We start from the raw sequence: 26,365 nt of genomic DNA, 5'->3' as shown, positions 1-26,365 counted from the left end.
GGCTGGAGCATATAGATTTCTTCTTCAAGATCGCCATGAAAAAATGCCGTTTTCACATCTAGCTATTCTATATGTAGGTCAAACACCACACACAATGTCAATACTACTCTGACTGTTGTAAGTCGAACCACATGAGAAAATATCTCATTGAAGTCAATTCCTTCTTTCTGAGTATATCCCTTTGACAACCAATCTCGCACGATAACGCTCCACTTGGTTATTGTCATCATGCTTGTTACCGATAGCTTTCCTTCCTCGTGGTAGTGTAACAAGATCCTAAGTTTTGTTCATGTCCAATGCTTCAAATTCTTCCTGCATCGCTGTCATCCACAGGGATACATCCGAGCTTTGAGTAGCCTCATGGAAACTCGATGGCTCACCATCTTTTGTTAATAGACAATATGCAATGTTGCTTTCGGTGACATAATCTGAAAGCCTACCTGGTGGTTTTCTCTCTCGAGTTGACTGCCTCACTTTGGAAACCTCTGACTCAATTGGTTCTTGTTATTCGTGCTCTGGTACTGCTTCACAAAAAACTTGATCTTCGTTTGTCTTTTTTTCCACCTGAATGATAGTAGTTTCTGAATTTAGTGTGCCTTTGTCTCCCTTCACTTTATCTTCCTCGAAGATAATATCTCTGCAAATGATAATCTTGTGAGTAGTGGGATCCCACAAGCGAAACCCCTTTACTCCATCAACATAACCCAAGAAGATACACTTTTTGGATTTGAAATCCAACTTCGATCTTTCTTGTTCATTGTACAACATGTACACCGGACTTCCAAATGTATGTAACCGAGAATAATCAGCTGGCTTGCCAGTCCATACCTCCATCGGAGTCTTCAAATCAATTGCCACTGAAGGAGAACGATTGATGATGTAAGAAGCATTTTTGACCGCTTCTACCCAAAATGACTTGGCTAGACCCGCAGTACTCAACATGGCCCTTGTTCTGTCTAAAAAATTTTTGTTCATCCGCTCTGCCACTCCATTCTGCTGAGGCGTGTAAGTCGTCGTGAACTGCCTTTTCATGCCCTCATGCTGGCAGAATGCATCAAATTCATCACTGATATATTCTCCTCCATTGTCCGTCCTCAAACACTTGATTTTCTTGTCAGAATCAAGTTCAACCCGCGCTTTGAAAACTTTGAAGACTTCAAAAACATCTGATTTCTTCTTGATTGGATACACCCAACATTTCCCAGAGAAATCATCAATAAACGAGACAAAATATCTCGCTCCTCCTAGGGATACCACCGGTGTTTGCCAAACATCAGAATGAATCAGCTCTAATATGTCTTTGCTTTTGGCAGTAGATGTGCCAAACTTTAATCTGTGTTGTTTGCTTGTAACAAAATGCTCACAAAAGGGTAGAGCCACTTTTGTAAGCCCCGACAACAGCTTCCGTTCTGAGAAAATCTTCATTCCTCGTTCTGGCATATGCTCGAGCTTTCTATGACAACACTGTTGATTCTTCTCCCAAACCAGTTAATGCAACAGCTAGTTCTGCCTCTTTGTGTGTTTCTCCCAATAGTACATACAGATTTGCAGCAACCTTTTCCGCCTTCATAACCACAAGCGTGCCTTTCAAAATCTTTATGATCTCATTCTCGACACGAGTTTTGCACCCAATATCATCCAATTGCCCCAAAGACAAAAGATTCTTTGTCAGACCCTTCACATGTCGTACCTCTTGTATGGTGCGAATAGTACCATCAAACATTTTTATTTTGATGGTACCGATCCCAGCGATTTCCATGGCATGATCATTTCTCATGAATACAGTTCCTCCTGAGACTGGTTCATACTGATCAAACCATTCTCTCCATGACATCATGTGCCACGTCGCTCCTGAATCCATAATCCATGCATCACAAAATTTGTGTCTGCCTTCCGCAACTGTTGCTCATTTGCTGAATAATATTCCACCACCGTCTGAAGTACTGGTCACATTTCCTTGAGATCCCTTCTCATTCCACTTTTTATCGTCCGTGATTTCCGTTGGTCTATCTCCAATAGCTGCCAAGCAACGCTCCTTTGTCAGAATTGCTTGCACCTTTAATTTTCACAGCAAAAAATTGCTCCCATTGAAATTTTCTATCTCGTATTTTGCCGTCATCATGACTACAATAATCATGCCTTAATAAAATCTCACAAAATATTTTCTGATGTGGAAGATCAGTCATAGCTGCAACCACGGAGCATACTCAAAATTTTAAGAAATTTATGACAAGACTCTGATACCACTTGTTAGTCTCAGGTGCGGCATCACGAGATAAAAAAATATGGAAATTGAAAAATAAAATAGATACCAAGATTTACGTGGAAAACTCCTAAAAATTATTAGGGTAAAAACCACGGGCAAGATCAAAAGATTCCACTATAATATTTGGAGAATTACAACTTCTCTCTGTATTTCCAAATAGACACTCACTCTCTTAATACAGGAGAAAACCTATCGTACAAATATATATAGAAATACACTCAAATCACTTGAATGTTATAAACTGAGAAATGAACATGGATTAGGATGATGTAAATGAGGAACATTCCTCGGTGTGTAAATGAGAAGGAAAATGTACGTACACATGTAATCAATTTTACCTCAATTTTGCCAACTTCCATTTGACTATTCAAACCAACATGTGTTTGCCATTTTATGGCCAATTTTGCCGACATATTGCATCCATTGCAGCTCAGTCATCAAAACATATGGACGAAAAAGATACCAGAACAATCAAAGTTGGCTGAACAAGTTGAATGAGCTCAAATCGACATTTCAAAGGTTCAATTTAATTCTCAAAACCAGCCCGAGTTACAGGAACCTTATACTCAAGAAGAGCCCGTTGTTCAAATTCCTCTCAAATATGTCTCCTCAGAAACTCATAATGACTTTATTCCTACTGAGCAAGCACCTCTGGAAGATTAGGCTGCTATAGCAAAAGTAAAGGACTTTGTTCCAACTTTATATGTTGATGATACCCCTCAGATCAATTCTCTAGTTATGACTATTCCAACAACACACAATGATTATTCTCCAGTTGCTTCATACCAGAACACATAGAGCCCGTTTGGTTTAAGAAGCAAAAGAGAAAAATTGCTTTTTTTTAAAAAAAAAAATGCTTTTGTTGTTTCAAATGTGTTTGGGTAACTTTGAAGTGCTTTTAAAAGCACTTACTTAAGCCAAAATAAGTGTTTTTTTAAAATCTCTTATTTGTATCTTTTCAAAGACTTTTAACTTAAGAAAGTGATTTCAATCTATTTATCCAAACACAAAATTATTTTAACTTTTACTTAAAAAATTGCTTTTAAAAGCCAACTTAAAAAAACACTTATTTTTTAAAAAGACTTTTGAAAGCAAACGGGATCATAATCTACACGTCTAGAGTCATTCCATCAAGACATTGTTCTTCCTCTTATTTCTAGGAAAATTCCATCAGATAAATTTCTTGAAGTACCTCTCATATCTACTAATGATATGCTGAAGGTCATTGAAGATGTTCTTCCTGAGATCACAATCCAGTCAAGTGCTGTAGTGATCCATCTCGGAATCACCTACTTGATTAATACTTAGGCATTCAATTAACTTAAACAAAAAACATAATCAAACATAACTGTAGAAATTTAAACTAAATACTAACCCGAAAAAATACAACTGAAAGAAACTGAAACCCAAAATAAATAATTATACAAACCCAATAGAAATAAACACAATACCAGAAATACTCTTAAACTAAATCACCGGCAATATCTGCTCCCAAGTACTTGTCACTGACCAAACACTTATCCAAAGACTGATCTACCTACAAACCTGCCTCGTCGAATGGGGTGTTTGAGATAAAAGTAGGGAAGTGAGCGCTAACGTCCACTACGTAAACATGTGTATACAAATTTATGCAATGCATGAAATCATGATACATGAAGGCACTGGAAAACGGGAATCAAACTTTGGAACATCATGTTCATAACGTATGTGTCATCAATATGTGCATGCTGCTCCACGCTGTCTTGGATAACCGCACACGCTGCTCCATCGATTGAGTGGGTCATGGTACCCGATCGTACAAGGAAAAACTATGGCTGAGCGACCCTAGACACAATATGATATCTCGAAAGGATAACATGCTAAACATGGTGTGTCAATGTCGCATGCATAAGTATAATTAGTATAAACATTCATCGCATGAAAAGTAATAATGCAACATATAAACATGTATACTAAGCTGGTTATCTCAGTCTCTACTTATGCACCTCAACTTACTGGTCTTGCAGTACAACTCTTTATAGTCCAAGCCTTCGTCCGTCGTCATCTTGCTAATGTGGAGGGCCCACAACATGATCACAACTCCGCTACAAGCCATTAGCCTCCTGTTAGTGCCCGACCCTCAAGAATATGGCTAGAAACACTCAAAATATACACTAACACACAATTCAAACCTAAAACACACATTAAATTGTGAGAATTCACGGTTAGTTTATAGGAAATGATCGGAAGGTTCGATCCCTGTTCTAAAGTTCCAAACTCCTGCATGCAGTGATGTACTCGACGATATTTTGACACCTTGGTGGATATCTACGTTTGGAAGGCCCAAACTCACCTTCGGAAGGTCAGATATCTCACATGTTGGTGCACTCTTGACACATCACAAATTGCATGGCCTAACTCCTCTTCGAAACGTCCGATCTTGGGTTCGGATGGTGCGAACTCTTCATCTACTTCCAAATTCCATCCAATGCATCCGATCAGTTTGGAGCTTCCTGTAGTGACCCATTTCGGAATCATTTACTAATCAAAATTAAGCATGCAATAAATATCTTAAAGCAAAATAATCAAATAAAACCAGCGGGTTTAGATTATGATATCTTTTGTGATAACCTTTAGTATATATGTTTGAAGTGCTGAAGATAAATATCTTGTGATTTTATATCTTGAAAAGTTTTGATAAGATATCTGCAGGCAAGTAGAATATATGTGGGAGTGGAATGTTATTTTTATTTTCACTTGGTAGTGCAAAAATCATATACATGTTCTACTGCGTGTTGTGACATCCAGTAAGATAAGTTGAGTAAAGTATCACTAAGATATATTCTGAGTTGGTTGTTCAAGTTTGATGGTGGTACAAGATTACATTTGAAGTTTGATACATTCCTCGGGAGAGGAAGGTGATGTTCTTGGGAGAGAACAATCCGCGCATCGAAGGGAGTTTGAAGAAAGCGGAATCAAAGACGAGTGGTGTTCGCCAAATGACTTCATCAAAAGTTTTCTTCATTAAGGAGTCATGAACAAGATGGAGTCTCGTGGTTTTTGATTAAGTCCTTATTTAGTTGTAACACATTGAAACTTTTGTGAAATTATTTGAAATCTAGATGTGGCCTCGTAGACGTAGGTCTTTTGACCGAACTACGTTAAAAATATCGTGTTCTTATTTTATTTTTCCGCTGCATAATTTTTTACATTGTTTACTCCATATAAAATAAACAACTACAATCATATCACATATTACAATTGGCATCAGAGAGGTTCACTTTTTCAACTACTAAAGTGAGATCCTAATAATTATTCTGTTATTTTTGGTTGCAGAGATGGATTTTGGAAGAGAAGGAGGATCTATGAACAAACCTCCACTCTTGGACAAGACTAATTACCTTTTATGGAAAGAAAGAATGAGGGCCTTCATTAAATCTGTCAACGAAAAAGCTTGGAGATCAATTGTAACTATATGGACTCCTCCAACGGAAAAGGACAGTGAAGGGAAAGTGACCAAGTTAAACAAAGAAGACAAGTGGACTTCCAATGAATAACGACTTGAAATTGCTAATGCAACATCTTTAAACGTTATTTTTATTGTTGTTGATCTTAATCTCCACCTGTGAATCTGCTAGGGACGCCTGGAATATTTTGGAGACGGCATATGAAGGGACGACGGCTGTCAAAATATCTAAACTAAAAATTTTGGAAACCAGGTTTGAAGATCTAAAGATGGAAGAAGATGATACTATCAACGATTTCAACACGAAATTGTGTGATATTTCTAACGAAGCTTTTGCACTGGGAGAAAAATATTCAGACGCAACACTCGTTCGAAAAACACTGCGTTTGCTTCCAAAAAGATTTGACATGAAAGTTTCCGCAATTGAGGAAGCTAAAGATATTGATTCCATGCGTTTGGATGAGCTAATGGGATCATTGCTCACCTTCGAACTAAAATTCAAGCAAAAAATAAAGAACAAAGGGATTGCCTTGAAAGCTAAAACTCAAAATGTCGAGGGAAGTGATATATCTGAAAATGAAAATGATTTGGTTGAGTCACTTGCTTTACTTACCAAAAAATTTACTAAAGTGTTAAAAAGAATGAAAAATAAAGGAAAAACCTGGAATCCATCTAAAGCTAACAAATATTATAACTCTCGAAATCTCAGGAAAAACAAGGAGGATGCTGGTAACACTGAAGAGAAGAACAAATTTAAAGGAATACAGTGCAGGGCATGTGGAGGATTTGGACACATTCAAGAAAAATGTGTAAATACCATTAAAGAGAAGAATAAAGCCATGAAATCTACCTGGAGTGATGATGAGTCAGAAGAAAGCCAAGATGATACTGATGGACACGTGAGCAACCATGTTACACTGACTGCTCATACTAATCTTCCAGGGAAAGAGTTGTTGAAAACTCACTGTTCTGGACGTGTTTTACCAGATGTCGCAACAAGCAGTAAAACAAAGACTGAAATATTTGATTCAGAATCTGAAAATGATTCACAAGATGATGAAGGCAGTGGCAAAGAAATAGAAGAAACTGAAGTTTTGAATGCATATTCAAAAATGTATCGTATGTGGAAGATTGTATGCACAAAGAACTCAGAAATGGTAGAGAAAACAGAATTGCTTGATCATGAGAAAGAAGAATGGAAGAGACTGGCACATGAACATGAACAGGATGCTGCAGGGAGTAAAATAAAATTAGCAGATGCTCTACATGAACTTAATTGTTTGAAAGAGCGCATTAAAATGTTTAATGTAGAAACCACTATTCTTGATCATGTCTTATGTTTGCAGAGAAACAGTGGAGACAGAACTGGACTAGGATACCAAGGAAACAGTTTGACTTCAGGAACTAAATTTGTGAAAGAAACAAGAATGAACCATCTTCATGGATTTAGAGGTAAGTCATTCATTCTCATATGTCACTACTATGGAAAACCTGGTCATATAAGACCAAAATGCTATGAATACATCATAGATTATAGAAGAACAAGAACCATGTCCTCTGTACATCAAACACATAGAAAACATTCCAGAATCAAAATTAATCTCTCTCGAAACTCGGGTAAGAAGATTTGGGTTAGAAAATCTGATTTGAACTGTTATGTAGCGTATACCTCTATGAAAATTGATTCTAAAAACTCCTGGTATTTTGATAGTGGCTCATCTAGGAACATGACAGACGATCGTTCATGTAGTAACCCAGATTCCATTTTAAGATAATAATATGTTAAACATAATTAAGGGTTAGTAATTTCGGAGTGTTATTGGACTTCGAAAGAGAATATGGGCTTTTGAGTTTGGGCCGGATCGGAGCTCCAAACCCAGATCGGAAGTTCCAATCCTAGCCACTTCGAAAGCTCATCGGAAGCACAGAGATCGGAAGCTCCGATCCTGGAACGGAAGTTCCGATCTCCTGCTGCCAGCTTTGCCCGATGACTCAGCCGCGAGTTTTGACAAGTGTTGATCGGGGGTGAGATCGGAAGCTCCGATCGTTGGATCGGAAGTTCCGATCCTGACGTGTCCTGCATGCACGCAATGAGCTGGATCGGAAGCTCCGATCCCGAAATCGGAAGTTCCGATCCTGGCCGGGAATTTTGCCTATAAATAGGGCTCATTCGATTTCATTTTGAAATACGAATTCTCGAGTTTCTTTCTACAGTTATATAGTGTGAGATATACACTTGAGGGCCCTATCGGCTATAATAGAGGTTCTGGAATAACCAAGGTGTGGTTATAGTCACCCGGGACTAGCGACTCCAAAGGGCTAACTACGGACGAAGGTATGGTTCGGGAATCTATTTAAGTTATGGGAGTACTTATTAGCTTAGTTAAGGCTTATAGAATTTATGTAGTGATACGGTGAACTTTTGAATATAGGCTTGGAACCTAGGATCCTACTTTACTTGAACTAGCCTAGAGGTACGTACACATTGACTGAGATTGCCAGCAAGTATACATATTTATATGTTGCATTTATTTGGCATTATTATATGGCATGATGTATGCTTTACCGTCTTCTATACTCATATGTCATGTGCATATACACGTTGAGCCTATACCTTGTTATACCTGACTATAGAGTCACTCAGCTCTATACTCGATAGTCTGTCACTGAGAGTACCGCGAAGGCGGGGGCATTTATGTCTGTCTACTCTGGTGTACTGGACGAGTGTGGTTGCACCCAGAGGTTGATCCGTGCGGTGGCAGCACTTATGTGGCACCGGTTCTGAGCATGACTTTTCAGATGACCCTGTACCAGTCATCATGTTGCATGCATTATATACATATGTTTACTCATGTCTATGTACTGGGCGTTAGCGCTCACGTCCTAGTTGTTATCTTGAACACCTTATTTCATGGGGCAGGTCGCCGGATGGACGGAGCTGGTAGTTCAAGGCAGGACTAGGGAGCAGGAGCCTTGAGGATTTTATTATACAGGATTCGATATAGCTGTATAATGTTTAAGTTTTCGATTTGGTTGTATCACTACAGTATTAAGCCTGGATTATTTACTAAGCTGATATGTAAATTATGGATTATGTTTTCGCACGTTTTTACTCTGTTCCATATATTGTTGTATTAAGTTTAATGCATGCTATTAGTTTCCAGTTAGTAGGTGATTTCATGCAGGGTCACTACATTTTTGGTATCAGAGCATGCTTAGATTTTGGGATTAGTACTTGGGATTTAGTTTAGTCTTGAGTAATTCTTGCGCATTTGGGATTTTAATGTGCAATTCTTTTCAGGATATGGCTAACGAGAGTCATGGTAGTGTTGGCCAGGGAGGTGGTCATCATCGTCATCATCGCCATCATGGTGATCAACATCGTCATCATGAGGGTAGACGTCGCTACTCTATTAATAAGTTCATGAAAGTAGGACCGAAACCTTTGGTGGGAGGCGAGAATCCTGAACAGGCGAGGAGTTGGATGTCTAAACTCGAGAGTACTTTTCGTGCTTTCGATTGTACTGAGGATCAGAAATTGGAAGTTCTAGAATTCGTTCTAGAGGATCGAGCACGTTTTTGGTGGGATGCCAAAGCTGCTCAGGCACATACTGAGAGAGGACAGGTGACTTGGGGGGATTTCTGTCGGGAGTTACAGAAATTGTATTTTCCTACGGCTGTTCGCCAAGCACGATCTATGGAGTTGCTTACTTTGAGGCAAGGATCAATGACAATTGATCAATATCAGCAACGATTTCTTGATCTGCTACCTTTCAGTCCTCATATTAATGAGAGTGATGCATCGAAGTATGATATATTTCTACAAGGTTTGAACCAAGATATCTACTCTCAGGTTGTCGTCTGTGATGACCCGGTATCTTTTGAGACTTTAGTGAACCGTTGCCGTCTTGTGGAGACCAGCAACAGACGAGCACAGTTGATGATGCCAGCACAGCCTAGTGGATCTTTTGAGCCTCGAGCTCAATCTGTTGTGCAATCTGGACCTATGTCTTCTTCTACTCCTACTACTTCATCTGGATCTCGTGGTTCACGAGGTATGTTCCATTTTGGGAAGAAGAAGAAGAAGGAGGAGTTTTGTAGCCATTGTGGAGGGAAGCATCCTGCAGCTTCATGTCGGAGAGCTACTGGTGCTTGTTATATTTGCGGTCAGCAGGGACATCTGCGGAGAGATTGTCCTCAGCGCATGGGTTCTGCTAGTGGATCGGGATTACAGGTTGGATCTCAGGCTTCTATTGTTCCACATCAGCAGCCAGCACCACAGAGTTCTTCTGGTTATCGTCCACAGACTCAAGGGCAGGTGTTTGCTCTGTCTCAGGAGCAGGCTACAGAGGGAAGCGATCGCATGTTGGCAGGTACCTTTCTGTTATGTGGTATTCCTGCACTTGTATTAATTGATACTGGAGAATCGCATTCCTTTATTTCTAGTCGCTTTGTTAAGATACATAGATTACCTTATGTATCATTAGATATGGATTTAGTTGTATCTACTCCGTTGGAGCAAGAGATAGTAACTAAGCGTCTAGTGATGGGTTGCCTTCTAGAGTTTGAGGGTAATGTGTTAATAGCTAATTTGATGATATTAGCGATGTCAGATTTTGACTGTATCTTGGGAATAGATATGCTAACTTTGTATCACGCTACTGTGGATTGTTATCAGTGTCTGGTACAGTTTCATCCGGATGAGGGTGATAGCTGGTATTTTTATGGTGAGGGTGCACGACCTTCCGATGCCACTTGTTTCGGCTCTGAAGGCATGTCATGTCTTGGAGTCAGGTGGGGAGGGCTACCTCATCTATGCAGTTGATATGTCCACGAGTAGTACGGGTATTGATCAGTTACCAGTTGTCAGCGAGTTTCCTGATGTATTCCCTGATGAGATTCCTGGTTTTCCTCCGGTGCGAGAGGTTGAATTTGGTATTGATTTAGTACAAGGAACTACGCTTATATCCAGAGCACCTTATCGTCTGGCACCATCCGAGATGAGGAAATTGAAACAGCAGTTACAGGATCTGCTTGATAAGAGATATATTCGTCAGAGTGTTTCTCCGTGGGGAGCACCTGTTTTATTTGTCAAGAAGAAGGATGGATCGATGCGATTGTATATTGATTATAGGCAATTGAATCGTGTCACCATCAAGAATAAGTATCCTTTGCCGCGGATTGATGATCTGTTCGATCAACTATAGGGTACTTCTGTTTATTCAAAGATAGATCTTAGATCTGGATACCACCAGATGCGGGTATGAGACTCAGATATATCTACGACTGCTTTCAGAACCAGATACGGGCATTATGAATTTCTGGTGATGCCATTCGGTTTGACAAATGCACCGGCAGTCTTTATGAATCTGATGAATCAGATATTTCGAGAATATCTGGATAGATTTTTCATCGTCTTCATTGATGATATTCTTGTCTATTCTCATGACAAGGATGAGCATGCACATCATCTAAGGATTGTTTTACAGACGTTACGAGATAAGCAGCTGTATGCGAACTTGAGCAAGTGTGAATTCTGGCTTGATCGAGTAGTGTTTCTCGGTCATGTGATTTCTAATGAAGGGATATCTGTTGATCCTAGTAAGATAGAGGCAGTGCTGAACTGGTCTCGACCGACGACGGTTGCTGAGATTCGTAGTTTCTTAGGTCTAGCTGGATATTACCATCGGTTCATCGAGAATTTTGCACAGTTGGCAAGGCCTTTGACTCAGCTTACACGGAAAGATGTTGCCTTCATTTGGTCCTCGGATTGTGAGGAGTCATTTCACGAGCTGCATAGACGTCTTACTACTGCACCTGTGCTAGCTCTACCTTCTGGATCAGGAGGTTATGTTGTCTATACTGATGCCTCTGGTCAGGGGTTAGGATGTGTTTTGACACAGCATGGACATGTTATTGTCTATGCTTCTCGACAGTTGAAGACGCATGAAAGTAATTATCCAGTGCATGATCTCGAGTTAGCCGCCATTGTATTTGCGCTCAAGATTTGGAGGCATTATCTTTATGGCGAGAAATTTGAGATATTCACGGATCATAAGAGTTTGAAGTATTTATTCACTCAGGCGGAGTTGAATATGCGACAGAGACGCTGGATGGATCTTCTGAAGGATTATGATTGTGAAATCAAATATCATCCAGGTTCTGTTAATCTGACTGCTTATGCCTTGAGTCGGCGGGTGAGACTTTCTGCACTTCAAACTAGTGAAATATCTCATATGATTCAAGAGTGTTGTTCATTAAGTTTTACGCTCAAGCACAAGAAAGGGAGGAATGGGATTCGTTTGTATACTATTCTATCTGAGCCAACATTGTATTCTCGGATCAGAGATGCTCAGATATCTGATGTTAAGACTCAGCGTTTGGCACGTCTAGCCAATGGAGTTAATACATCTGGATTCCATTTTCAGGCAGATGGTTTATTGTGCCTATCTAATCGAGTGGTTGTACCTAATGATGCGGAGCTCAGGAACGATATTCTTTCTCAAGCTCACAGGAGTCGATTATCAGTCCATCCTGGAAGCATGAAAATGTATAAGGATTTGCGAACTAGATTTTGGTGGAAAGGGATGAAGAGGAGTGTGTATCAATTTGTTTCGAGATGTTTGGTTTGTCAACAGGTCAAGGCTGAACATCGACGACCAGGTGGGTTACTGCAGAATCTTGAGATTTCCGAATGGAAGTGGGAGCATGTGACTATGGACTTTGTTACCCACTTGCCTATGACGTCACGTCAGTGTGATGCTATCTGGGTTGTCGTTGACCGTTTGACAAAATCAGCACACTTTATTCCTTATAACCGGGAATATTCTTATGATCGCATGGCACGTTTATATATCCAGGAAATAGTGCGATTACATGGGATTCCAGTGAGCATAGTCAGTGATAGAGACCCGCGATTTACCTCACGATTTTGGGGTAGTTTTTAGGAGTCGTTGGGTACCACTCTGAGTTTGAGCACTGCATATCATCCGGAGACTGATGGGCAGTCAGAGCGGACGATTCGTACGCTGGAGGATATGCTACGTTCTTCTGTCATGGATTTTGGCTTATCTTGGCAGGATCAGTTACCCTTGATCGAATTTGCCTACAATAACAGTTATCATCGTAGTATTGATATGGCACCTTTCGAGGCATTGTACGGTCGACGGTGTCGTACTCCGTTATTCTGGGATGAAGTCGGGGAATGACAAGTCGAGGGTCCTGAATTGGTGCAGCAGATTGTATACAAGGTAGATTTGATCAAGCATAGGATCAAAGTTGCTCAAGATAGACAAGCCATTTATGCTAATATTCGCCGCAGGCCACTTCAGTTTGAGCCTGGTGAATATGTATTTCTCCGAGTATCACCTTTCAAAAAGGTGATGAGATTCAGCGTGAAAGGCAAGTTGTCTCCTCGTTTCATTGGGCCTTTCCAGATACTGGAGAAGATCGGAGATGTTACATATCGTTTGGCTTTACCGCCAAATCTTTCCAGTATACATAATATTTTTCATGTGTCGTTACTTCGACAGTACATAGCTGATGAATCTCATGTGATTCAGTCTACTGATATTCAGCTAGAGTCAGATCTGTCTTTTGTTGAACGACCAATCCGTATCCTAGACAGGAAGGAGAAAGTTCTTCGAAACAAGACTATACCACTTGTGATGGTACAGTGGCAGCGCCGAGGCGTTGAAGAAGCAACTTGGGAAACTGAAAGTCGTATGCAAGCGGAATATCCTGAGTTATTTGCTTTGTACTTTTGATTTACCATGTAAGATGTAATTACAGTTGTTGTAATAAAACATGGTTTAATGTTTCATATTGTTATCTTGATTTTGTCTTTAGATGTTATTTCACGGACGAAATATCTAAAGGTAGGGAGAATGTAGTAACCCAGATTCCATTTTAAGATAATAATATGTTAAACATGATTAAGGGTTAGTAATTTCGGAGTGTTATTGGACTTCGGAAGAGAATATGGGCTTTTGAGTTTGGGCCGGATCGGAAGCTCTGAACCCAGATTGGAAGTTCCGATCCTAGCCACTTCGGAAGCTCATCGGAAGCACAGAGATCAGAAGCTCCGATCCTAGAACGGAAGTTCCGATCTCCGGCTGCCAGCTTTGCCCGATGACTCAGCCGCGAGTTTTGACAAGTGTTGATCGGGGGTGAGATTGGAAGCTTCGATCATCGGATCGGAAGTTCCGATCCTGGCGTGTCCTGCATGCACGCAATGAGCTGGATCGGAAGCTCCGATCCCGAAATCGGAAGTTCCGATCCTGGACGGGAATTTTGCCTATAAATAGGGCTCGTTCAATTTCATTTTGAAATACGAATTCCCGAGTTTCCTTCTACAGTTATATAGTGTGAGATATACACTTGAGGGCCCTATCGGTTATAATAGAGGTTCTGGAATAACCAAGGTGTGGTTATAGTCATCCGGGACTAGCGACTCCAAAGGGCTAACTACAGACGAAGGTATGGTTTGGGAATCTATTTAAGTTTTGGGAGTACTTATTAGCTTAGTTAAGGCTTATAGAATTTATGTAGTGATACGGTGAACTTTTGAATATAGGCTTGGAACCTAGGATCCTACTTTACTTGAACTAGCCTAGAGGTACGTACACATTGACTGAGATTGCCAGCGAGTATACATGTTTATATGTTGCATTTATTTGGCATTATTATATGGCATGATGTATGCTTTACCGTCTTCTATACTCATATGTCATGTGCATATACACGTTGAGCCTATACCTTTTTATACCTGACTATAGAGTCGCTCAGCTCTATACTCGATAGTCTATCACTGAGAGTACCGCGACGGCGAGGGCATTTATGTCTGTCTACTCTGGTATACTGGACGAGTGTGGTTGCACCCAGAGGTTGATCCGTGTGGTGGCAACTCATGTGGCGCCGGTTCTGAGCATGACTTTTCAGATGACCCTGTACCAGTCATCATGTTGCATGCATTATATACATATGTTTACTCATATCTATGTACTGGGCGTTAGCGCTCACGTCCTAGTTGTTATCTTGGACACCCTATTTCATGGGGCAGGTCGCAGGATGGACGGAGCTAGTAGTTCAAGGCAGGACTATGGAGCAAGAGCCTTGAGGATTTTATTATACAGGATTCGATATAGCTGTATAATGTTTAAGTTTTCGATTTGGTTGTATCACTACAGTATTAAGCCTGGATTATTTACTAAGCTGATATGTAAATTATGGATTATGTTTCCGCACGTTTTTACTCTGTTCCATATATTGTTGTATTAAGTTTAATGCATGTTATTAGTTGTCAGTTAGTAGGTGATTCCATGCAGGGTCACTACAGTTCACTTCTTACAAACTATAGGGAATGCAAAAGAAGGGAAAGTAACTTTTGGTGATGGTTTGAAATGAAGAGTTTTAGGAGAAGGAACGATTAATGTTCCAAGATGTCCTAAATTCAAGAATGTGATGTATGTTGAAAGGCTCAAAGCAAATCTCATTAGTATCAGTCAACTTTGTGACCAATACATACTTACATTTGAAATTCAATAAAAATGGTTGTGAAGTACTTGATTCAAATAATGTCAGTGTTTTGCAGGGATCTAGATCTGGGGATAATTGCTATATCTTATCCGTCTTAATCTCTAAATCTGCACCAGTATTGTGCCATAAGACAAGAGCAGTTTGAGGAATTCCAAAGCTAGGGAAGAAAACTCCTGGAATATGTGGACCTTGTCAACTCGGAAAACAAACGAGATCTCCACATAGTGCAATACACAACTTCACAACAACAAGATTACTTGAACTTGTTCACATGGATCTTATGGGACCTATGCAGGGAATTAGTCATGAATTTTCAGCCCCAAAGACTCCGCAGCAAAATAGGATTGTTGAACGGAAGAATAGGACACTTCAAGAAATGGCTCGAGTCATGCTAAATTCAAAAAACATCCCCATGAAACTGTGGGCAGAAGCCGTAAACACATCATGCTATACAATAAATAGAGTCTATTTGAGGCCACATATCACAAAAACTCCGTATGAAATTTTAAAAGGTAAGAAGCCGAATCTTAAGTACTTTTATGTGTTTGGCTGTGTGTGTTACATTCTCAATGATCGAGAACATCGGGGTAAGTTTCAAGATAAAAGTGATCAAGGTGTGTTTATTGGTTATTCCTCAAATAGTCGTGTTTATCATATTTACAAACTGAGATCTCAAACCATTATGGAATCAGCTAATGTTGTGTTTGATGATGGGAATGACTTGAGTAAATACTCCACTGAAGATGAAGAATGAGATTTCACGGTAGATTCACTGGAAATCAAAGAAAAACCTTCTGATCAAGAAGATGTTCCAGAACCTATCAGGACAACACATGAGACAGAAAGCTCGCAGAATACAAACAAACTTGATGAATCATCTCGGGATCAGTCATTCACTTCTGAAAAGGAGCCTTTGTCCAGGATCAAAAAGAATCATCCGTCTTCATCAATAATCAGTGATCTCAACGAAGGTATACGAACTCGAGATGTGCTAAGACGAAGGCATGATAACATGGTCAGCCAAAAGGATTTGAGAACCCGTATCATCCTGATCATGTGTTCAACATCAAGCGAGCTCTGTATGGTTTGAAGCAAGCTCCAAAAGCTTGGTACGAGAGACTGACTCAGTTTCTCACCAAAAAGGGCTACAAGATAGGGTTGAAACAAATGAATTTGTGGATCAAATGAAAGCTGAATTTGAAATGAGCATGGTTGGCGAATTAAATTATTTTTTAGGCTTACAAGTGAAACAATACGAGGACGGGATCTTCATTTCACAAACAAACTTTGCTAGGAATCTGGTGAAGAAATTTGGTTTCGAAATGCAAAACGTATGAAAACACCAATGGGATCAACTGAAAAATTGACCAAGGATGTGTCTGTGCAAGATATCAAGCCAATCCAAAGGAAACACATCTGAAGACTGTCAAGAGGATTATTCGCTATATTAATGGTACAACTAGCTATGGAATTTGGTTTTCAAAGGATACTAATACTTGTCTTGCAGGATTTAGTGATGCAGATTGGGCTGGTAATTCAGATGACAGAAAAAGCGCAACGGGAGGATGCTTTTATATGGGATGCAAACTCGTCTCCTGGCATAGCAAGAAACAAATTTCCATCTCTCTGTCAACTGTTGAGGCTGAATATATTGTTGCTGGAAGTTGCTGCACACAGTTACATTGGATGAAACAAATGCTAGAAGACTAAGGTATTTTACAAAATACTTTAGTAGTTTATTGTGATAATATGAGTGCAATAGATATCTCTAAAAATCCAGTTCAACACTCTAAGACAAAGTACATAGAAATTCGTCATCATTTCATACATGATTTAGTTGAATGCAAAAAGGTTGTCTTGAAACATGTTCCAACAGAAAAATAAATTGCGGATATATTCACTAAGGCTCTTGATTCTGTGAAGTTTGAAAATCTTAGAAATTCTTTGGGTGTTTGTACCATATGATTTTTTTTCCTCTCTCAAGTTTAGAATAACGTTTTTCTGACCTAAATTAATTTTTGAGTTTTGTTGTCATTGTGAACCTGTCCTCAACTCTCAACATGAAATGAGAATCTCTAGCGACTCTAGATCTTATCTTAGCCAAAAATATTATTTTAAGAAAGGTTGGAAAGTGGTGGTTGGAAATGGTGGTTGGAAAAAGCTACCTAAAAAATCCAATGGAAGGTTTTCTTAGAGTGTGAGCTACCAACATGCAGAAAAAAAAAGAAAAAAAAAGGGTGCATAATTGGGAAAAAGCTACCTAATCAACCCTTGTGAATGTTGTTTTAGTGTGGGAGCTACCAATGCACTAAAATTTGGCTATGAGTTTGAACTAGATTTTTTTATTTTCGTTTTTGACACGATGACGGTTATCTTTGATTTCTCGCTTCTAAAAATTAAGGAAAGTTAGGATTTCGTGAAGTATAGACTTGTTGAGATATGGTTTGCCAAAATTCTTTTTTGTACTCACACAATTGTCTATTTTTGAATTTCTTACTCTCGAATTTGTGAGCCAAACGTGAATATTATTCATTTTTTTTTTGCCTTAGCATGTGCTTTGTCAAAGTCTACTGGACAATTAAAAGATATTTCTTATTGGGCCTCTTTATATTTTTATTTCTCCAAGCCCTCTTTGCACTCATCTTCTTCATCGTAAAAAATTAGGGATTTATCTTTCAATTGTTTACATCTCTTCCTCTTTGCTCTCACACTTGATCTTGGCCAGAATCAGAATATTTCAGTTTCATTTACTCAAATCATGGTGCTCACCAGAGGTCAAAACTCGAACAAAGGCTTACAGGGCAATGAATCCGACTCAAGAGGGGAACCGTGGACTCTTATCCCTTGCCGTCGTCGCCGACTAGTCAAAAATGGAGAGCCAGTGTTGCCTCCAACACCGATTTTGGTTATTTTTCCTTATCTTGATATGGTGGTTTATCAGCCTAAGCCAACTCCGGGGCAGAAATCACAAGGGACGTCGACGCTACCCCTCGAGACCGACCACTAGCCACATGAATTTTTCTCAAATTACCAGGGCTTTAGAACTCAAAGAATCCGATCGAGATATGGAATCGAGAGCATAATTCCTTGAGAACACTGAGTCCAACAATAATTGATGAGTATTTTGGTCGTGCACTTGCTGAATCTAATGACTCCATTGATGAAGATATTGGCTATTTTCTCTTTTGGATTGGTAAGGGCTTGAAACTCAAGTTAGGTGAGTCTATTTTTAATCAAATAGTGTCACATGCTGATGATGAATCCCTTCGCACTCATCTTGTGTTTCCATCTCTGATTTGCCAATTTTGAAGTCTCAACGTGATATTCGCCTAGGATCATGAACTTTACATTCCTGTGTCCAAATTTCACATTTTCACTGATCGTTTCTTGGAAGGGAGACATATGGTTGATATTCAGGGGAGGATCACCCTGGACAGTCTCATAGTAGCAAGGATCAAACTCCTCGTGTTGATGCTGAGATACACTCACTTTATGATTCCATTGCATGTCTTGATGCCAAACTTGATAAAGTCTTAAGTCAACAAACTCAAAATAGTCGAGCAACAATGAAAGATTTATGAATTTCTTGTTGATGTGATCCAACACAAATAGAATGCGTCACTTTGAATGTTTCGACACAAAGGGGGAGTACTATAATTTTTGATGAAATATGCAATATTGTGTTTGAAAGATTGTGTCCAAAACAATCCAAAGGGGGAGATTGTTGACCGTTGGTTTGTTGGTATTTTTGTGCAGCTGAAACTTCTAACTTTTAGATTAGTTTTGTTAGTTTTGGATTGCTTTGGAACACCATATCTGATGATATTATATTTCTGTTTTGGTGCTGATTAATATTTCATCTTGCTAGCCTTATCTTTGAGTCTTTTGATATATTCAAACTTGTCTTGATTAGGTTTAGATGTTGATATATTTTGTGAAAACCTTTAGTGTATATGTTTGAAGTGCTGAAGATAAATATCTTGTGATTTTATATCTTGAAAAGTTTTGATAAGATATCTGCAAGCAAGTAGAATATATGTGGGAGTGGAACGTTATTTTTATTATCACTTGGTAGTGCAAAAATCAGATACATGTTCTACTACATGTTGTGACATCCAGTAAGACAAGCTGAGTGAATTATCACTAAAATATATTCTGAGTTGGTTGTTCAAGTTTGATGGTGATGCAAGATTACATTTGAAGTTTGATACATTTCTCGGGAGAGGAAGGTGATGTTCTCAGGAGATAACAAGCCGCGCATCAAAGGGATTTCGAAGAGAGCGGAATCAAAGACGAGTAGTGCTCTCCAAATGACTTCATCAAAAGTGTTCTTCATTAAGGCGTCATGAACAAGAGGGAGTCTTGTGGTTTTTGATTAAGTCCTTATTTAGTTGTAACACATTGAAACTTTTGTGAAATCATTTGAAATCTAGCTGTGGCCTTGTAGACGTAGGTCTTTTGACCGAACTATGTTAAAAATCTCGTGTTTTTATTTTATTTTCCGCTGCATGATTTTTTACATTAGTAACTCCATATAAAATAAACAACTGCAATCATATCACATATTACAAATAACACGTTGGTCGTCGCATCAGGAGGTGTTTCACATACCAGAAAGAAAGTGTGGATGTATACACCCAGACCCGAATCCATGGAATCCAACCATCCACTCAATAACTTGGGATTGAGCGACCTCACTACTGGTAATATCAAGGTACAGGCTCAACATGATATTGCATGCAACATAATAATCGTAACATAATATATGCACATAAGTCATGCCATAGAAACCATGCAAACATAGAATATGCATACTCGATCAAGATATCTCGGATAGTACGTCTGTACCTTTAATCAACCAACTCAAGCTACCTAATCACTCGGGTACTCAAGTCCAAGCCTATAAGCAAATAATCAACATATCACTTACAGTCTACCAAAAACCTTAACTAGACTAATAGCTACTCACTGTAGCTAATCAGAGTCTAGACTTATACATGCGTTTGTCGTTAGCCCTTTGATGGCGATGGCCTCAAAATCTTGGCACAACTTCGCTACGATCCCAGTAGCACATTGCTATCAACTAGCTTTCAAGACGACGCCTGGAAGCCCTCCAAGACCACAAAAAACGAGAGAGAGTTGAGTGAATTTCTAGGGAAAAGTGAGGCTCTCGACCCCCTATTTATAGACAATGTTCGGAACTATCGATCTATTGTTCAGAGCTTCCGATCTCTAGCCACCAAACTCGTGTCTCTGATTGGAAAGCACGCTGCTGTCGACGGAGTTCAGACCTTTTGAAGTGGGGTTCAGAGCTTTCGATCTATCTCACGTTAGTTCACCAATCAAAAATCTCATACTTTCTTATCCAATGGCGATAGGACCTTCTGATCTTGAGTTAGGAGCTTTAAAACTCACCCTCTGCCTCCGAAGTACAATGATGCTTCCAAACTACTCTTCGGAGCTTCCGAACTGTCAAATGACTTGAAGCCCTTAGAACCATTTCTAATCGATCTGAATCCGATTTTCAACTCCTTTAATCCAATTGAAATCTATTAATCATGTTTAGGCAGTTGACTAGCTTAATTAGGAATCGGGCTACTACACTTCCGATTTCTACTTCGTATGGCCCTCACTCTTCGAAGGATCCGATGCTTATTTCTTTTCTTTTTTTTTTTTTGAACTGTTTAATAACTTGGATAACTTATATAATGACCCCTTAATCATGTTTTACTATTTAATCTCGTAAAATAGAACTTGGGTACAACAAGTGCTTTGACACTTCAGCACAAGCTTTTGATGCCATCATCACTGAATCCATGTTCGAGGAACAAGAACATCCTAAGAGTACTCGATCACCAATCAATCAAACTTCCTTTGAAACAGATCTACTCAAACCCAACAGAACCAGTTTTGGAGATAGTTCTACCTGAAATTCCTGAGAATTTGAAGTTTTCTTTAATTGAAGTCAAGCAAAATTCTGCTATTCATGATTCCTTCTATTCAGATCATGTCACTAGTCCATGACCCTTGGGAAAATCACTGAAACCATCACAACTCTTCAAGATGATAGATTATCATATACTCTTGACTTCGACGATATCAAGAATAAGCTGCTCATACAGCTCTTTGAGTTTCTTAAAGCAGTTCACTTGTCTGATGCAAATATAGATCTTCTCCGAATATCACAGATTCGATCTACTAGTGATCTCACTTGTCGCATTTATAAAGTACAAACTGAACTAATTTCTTAGTTCAATACTACGCAGTCAACTTTTGACAGACATCTGACAAAGATCATGGAATTTCTTCAGAGGCTATCGCCACATCTGAAAAACCCATGTAGTAGTAGTAACCAAGGTCATCAAAGGAAACATGGAAACGGAATTCATCATATCACGCTTCCTCCCCCTCTCCCCCTCAACTTTGTTCCATCTATAATATGTTACATTTCAAATTTGAAATAACATTTTTTTTTCTAGATGATTTACACAACTGCTAAAAAATCATTTTCGACCCTCTTATTTTGAATTTTCGAGCTCCGTCTCCCTCATCCGATAAAAAAAATCATTTTCAATCCCCTTAATTGAATTTCTTGGCTCCGTCCTTGCCCAAGTTTCAAAGCTATGTGTTAGACTCTGCTCATAATTGGGTCACCCATTGTCTTGTAAACTTCACAATCTAGATGTTCATTTTTTAGTGTGAGGAGGGTGTGCTATGTTTTTTTTCTTTATATGTATCTTATTTAAAACACATATTTGATGGCAGTATAAATATGTATTGAAATTTAATTAATTATTATTAGTTTTTTATTGTGATAGTGAAAGAATTGTGTCCAATTCTTTTGCTTATTATATTTATCGTCGTTTGTTTATTTATTATAATTGATAAATTTTTTAAGCATAATATTTGATTCATTTTGAAAATTAAAATTTATATTAGAAAATAATATAAAAAATATGTATGTGCACCCAAAATATCTTTTTTAAATTCTTCTTGTTTTGAACATCATTGCATTTTTAACTTTTGTAATCCTATATCTCTATATTTACAAGTCCTAAGCATCTAGATCTTTTTAGTGGATGTCACACTATTCTAAATCATAGAGTATTCTAGATTGTCTTACATATTTACATATATTGTAAAATAGTCTGATTTTTTTCCAAAGTCTTCACATCTTGCTAAAATGTTACGGAAGTTTCTAAACCTAACCTTTTCCACAACATTTTAGGTCATTACACATGAACCTAAAATGTTAAGTTTTGTTCATAATGTTCTAGATATTTCCGTACGAACTTAGAAATTTAATGTTCTTTCACAATGTTCTAGGTTTTTCTACATGGACCTCAAACCTTCAATCCTCTTTTCAACTTATATAATAGATTTCGGATGCCACCAAGCCTCTGTTATAGCTTCTTTTGCCAAGTTATTTTCGTGTCACACGTCAAAACTGTTTGGTTTTATGATTTTTCACTAACACATTATATTATATGTTTATATATATATATATATATATATATATATATATATATATATATATACACACACAGAAATATTATCACGCACACTAGGATGTGTAGTATACATGGGTACCCGTACCCAAAATAACTCTGATTACCTTGAAATTTTCACGGTAGGATCATCTCGAAAATACGAAACCAACGATTTATCTTATGATATCAATTTCAATCTCGGTGGTCAAAATCTTAAAGTTGGTCGTAAATAAGGTGAAATATATATAAGCAATTATGTAGATTAAAATGAAATTGAAATGTTAACATAATTAAATATAATATATAATTTTTTCTATTTCTAAATGTTTCTTCTTGGTTTAATTTATTATTTTAAGTTATTATTTGTTTTTAATTGTTCGTTAAATGTATTATATGAAATGAGATTGTAAAAATATAGTATGATATATAATATTTTATGTTTATTTATTTACAAATATATTGTATTAATTTAATAAAATTTATTTAAAATAAAGATTTTTTTAGTTAGTTAAAAATAAAGATTTAATCAGAAATTATGAGTAACTTTTAAGATGTTAACTCTAATTATCTTAATTAAAATATTAAATTATTATTATTTTATTATTTTAATTGTTATCATCTTCCATCAAAATGCTTTTTCATATATCTACTTACCATGTTTTGTATATAATTAATTGGTCGATTGATTGAAATTATTATTAGGATGTCAGTTGGATAATTAACTTTTAGAGAGAAGATTGGTTTTTTAATTTGGTTTTATGATATATTCACCCATATATTATGCTATATACTACATCTGCTTTAATTATATATGTCACGTTTCTTTTTTTTCCCAAATATATAAGCTTGTATTATATTTAGCAATATTTTTTATATTATTTTACTGATATATCTCTGTTAATCATGTCCTGAATTATTTTTTGAATGATTTAAATAGGGATAAAATATGAAGTTTGTATATAATTTGATTTTTCAATGATTTTTCTTAATCAGTGTGAAAAATGTAGAACTATATAATCAGAACAGATAAAATATATAATAAAAAAACAACACAAAAACTCTTGTTAGACGGTCTCACATTCATTTCGTGATCATCCATGAAAAATATTATTTTTTATACTAAAAAATAATCTAAAAAATATTATTTTTTATTGTAAATATAGGTAGGATTGACTCGTCTCACAATCTATTTACTCTTAAAAAATGATGTAGATTAAAATAGTATTCAAAAGTTAATATCGTTAAATATAATATATAATTTTTCTACTTCTAAATGTTTCTGTTTGGTTTAATTTATTATTTATTTATTAGTATTTATTGAAGAGTTTATATAAAATGAGATTGTTAAAATATAATATGAATATAATATTTACAATATTTTATTCGTATTTGTTTACAAATATATTGCATTAACTTAATAAAATTTGATTTAAAAATTAAATATTTAATTAGAAATTATGAGTGATTTTTAAGATGTTAACTCTAATTATGTTAATTAATATATTAAATTATGATAATTAATTTCTTATTCTGATTGTTTTCACCTTTCATCAAAATACGTCGTCATATTGTGAGTGAAATTTTAAATTATATAGTATACAATCTATTAATAATTAATTTTGAGATAATAATTAAATCCATTTTTATTACTCATGATGTGTTGAGGTGTGATAATTGTCTTTTCTAGTTAGAGTGATTGAACCATGACTCTTGGGCTGCTGTACAGTTTAAAAAATTTGAGTTACACTATTACAACCAGCTATACCTTTTGGTAAAATAGCAAACGCGTCCCACAATTGATATATAAGTTGTTAATTTCTTAATTCTTTATGCAGATGTAAAACTCATTGATATCTATGAAGTTTTGGAGACAATAAGAGAATTCGAGAAGATAATCGGTTGTTCATGACTTCTGATTGAGAAGTTTATTTTGTGATCGGAGATTGCAGTAGTTGTGGCCAACCCAAGAATATCCAAAAAATGAAACCGAAGATGAAGAATAGATATTAGTCTATTATATATATATATATATATATAGTATATGATGTTAAACTTTTTATCCAAAAAATGAAACCGAAGATGAAGAATAGATATTAGTCTATTATATATATATATATATATATATATATTATATGATGTTAAACTTTTTATATTTGTAAAATACGAAAGGATGTGAATGAAATATGCATTTCAATATTTCACGTTGAGTTTTAGTGCAAATAAAACGTCTTATTTCTACTAACTTCATGTTCATATGCATGAAATATGTTGAGACGTTTAATTTAATAAAAAAAATACTTTTATTAACATAGCATTATATTAAAAATAAAATATAAAATTTTCTTATTTTAAATAAAATTTCAGATTATTTTTTTACACGAATCTAATATTTCATGGAGAAAAAGGAGATAGAGGCTAAAAAATAAAAAAAAAGTATTGTAAAAGTTTGTTATTAGGCATCTCCAACCCATTACGCTATTTTAGTGTAACACTAACTTCAAAATAGTGTAATTCTTACATCAAATACAACACTCGTCTCCAATACATTAACTCTAAACTCTACACTAAAAGGAATATTCTCGGAATATTCTCTATTATTTTATTCACAACAACTAATTTATTCCACAAAATATTTTTAAACACAATAATTAAAATATCAATATTTTCTAAAATAATATTTTCTACATAAAAATATTAACGAATTAAAAATTTTAATAACATATATTTTCAGAATAATTTTTAAATATTTTATTTTATTTATTTAAATATTTAAACTCATTATTTAATTTATGAATTTTAATTTTATTTATTTAAAGAATTAAAGAATTAATTAGAAACCAAAAAAGAAAAAGAAAAAAAATAATAACATAGTGTCAAGCTACTTGGCGCAACACTGTAGCGTGGCGCTGGGTTGGAGCTAGGGGTGCAAACGAATCGAATCGAACCAAATAATGGTAAAATTTTAAGGCTCAAATTCAGCTCGATAAGAGTATATTCGAGTTCGACCTCGATTCGAAGTTCAATAATTTCAAATATTTTGGCTCGAGCTCGACTCGAAATGAAGTTCGAGTTCGAGTTCGGCTCGAAATATTCGAACCTATTCGTAAACTATTCGGATATTATGGTTCGAAAAGCTCGAAATATTCGAAAAAAGTTCGAAATGTATATATATTTATTATATAATTATATTATATTAATTAAATATTAAGGTTCGCGAACTATTCGCGAACTATCAAACAATATAATTTCGGCTCAAGCTCGGCTCAAAAAAAAGTTCGAACATGTTCGAATTCGACTCGGGTTCGATAAGCTCGAATACGAATCAAATATTTATCGAACGGGCTCGTAAAGCTCACGAACAGGTTCAGTTCGTTTGCACCCCTAATTGGAGCAACAAATCAGGCGCCATTTTGGCGTAGATTGGAGATGGCCTTAGTGAAAAAGTAAATCCCTTCTCCCCAAGATGTCACATTTATTTGTTTTTCATTCCTGAATTTCTTTGATTCCACACCTCCCTCGTAACGCAAATTGCCGTCTACAGACCACACAACAACAACAAATATCATCACTTTAAAAGAGGGTTATTATATTTTATAAGCGTATAAGCAGATTGATTAATCAAGAAAC

At 36.8% G+C, this 26,365-nt stretch overlaps 1 long non-coding RNA gene across 1 annotated transcript; it reads left to right on the top strand.

The window, feature by feature from the left end:
- The first annotated feature begins 17,884 nt into the window (after nt 1-17,884).
- Nucleotides 17,885-19,680, top strand: LOC140883775 (uncharacterized). Its single transcript, XR_012150460.1, has 2 exons — nt 17,885-18,441; nt 19,422-19,680. It is a non-coding gene; the product is annotated as an uncharacterized lncRNA (long non-coding RNA).
- The last annotated feature ends 6,685 nt before the right edge of the window (nt 19,681-26,365 follow it).

The sequence above is a fragment of the Henckelia pumila genome, chromosome 2, assembly GCF_033568475.1.
Source record: "Henckelia pumila isolate YLH828 chromosome 2, ASM3356847v2, whole genome shotgun sequence".
Classification (NCBI taxonomy): domain Eukaryota; kingdom Viridiplantae; phylum Streptophyta; class Magnoliopsida; order Lamiales; family Gesneriaceae; genus Henckelia; species Henckelia pumila.
This window is presented reverse-complemented; position numbering and strand designations above follow the sequence as displayed.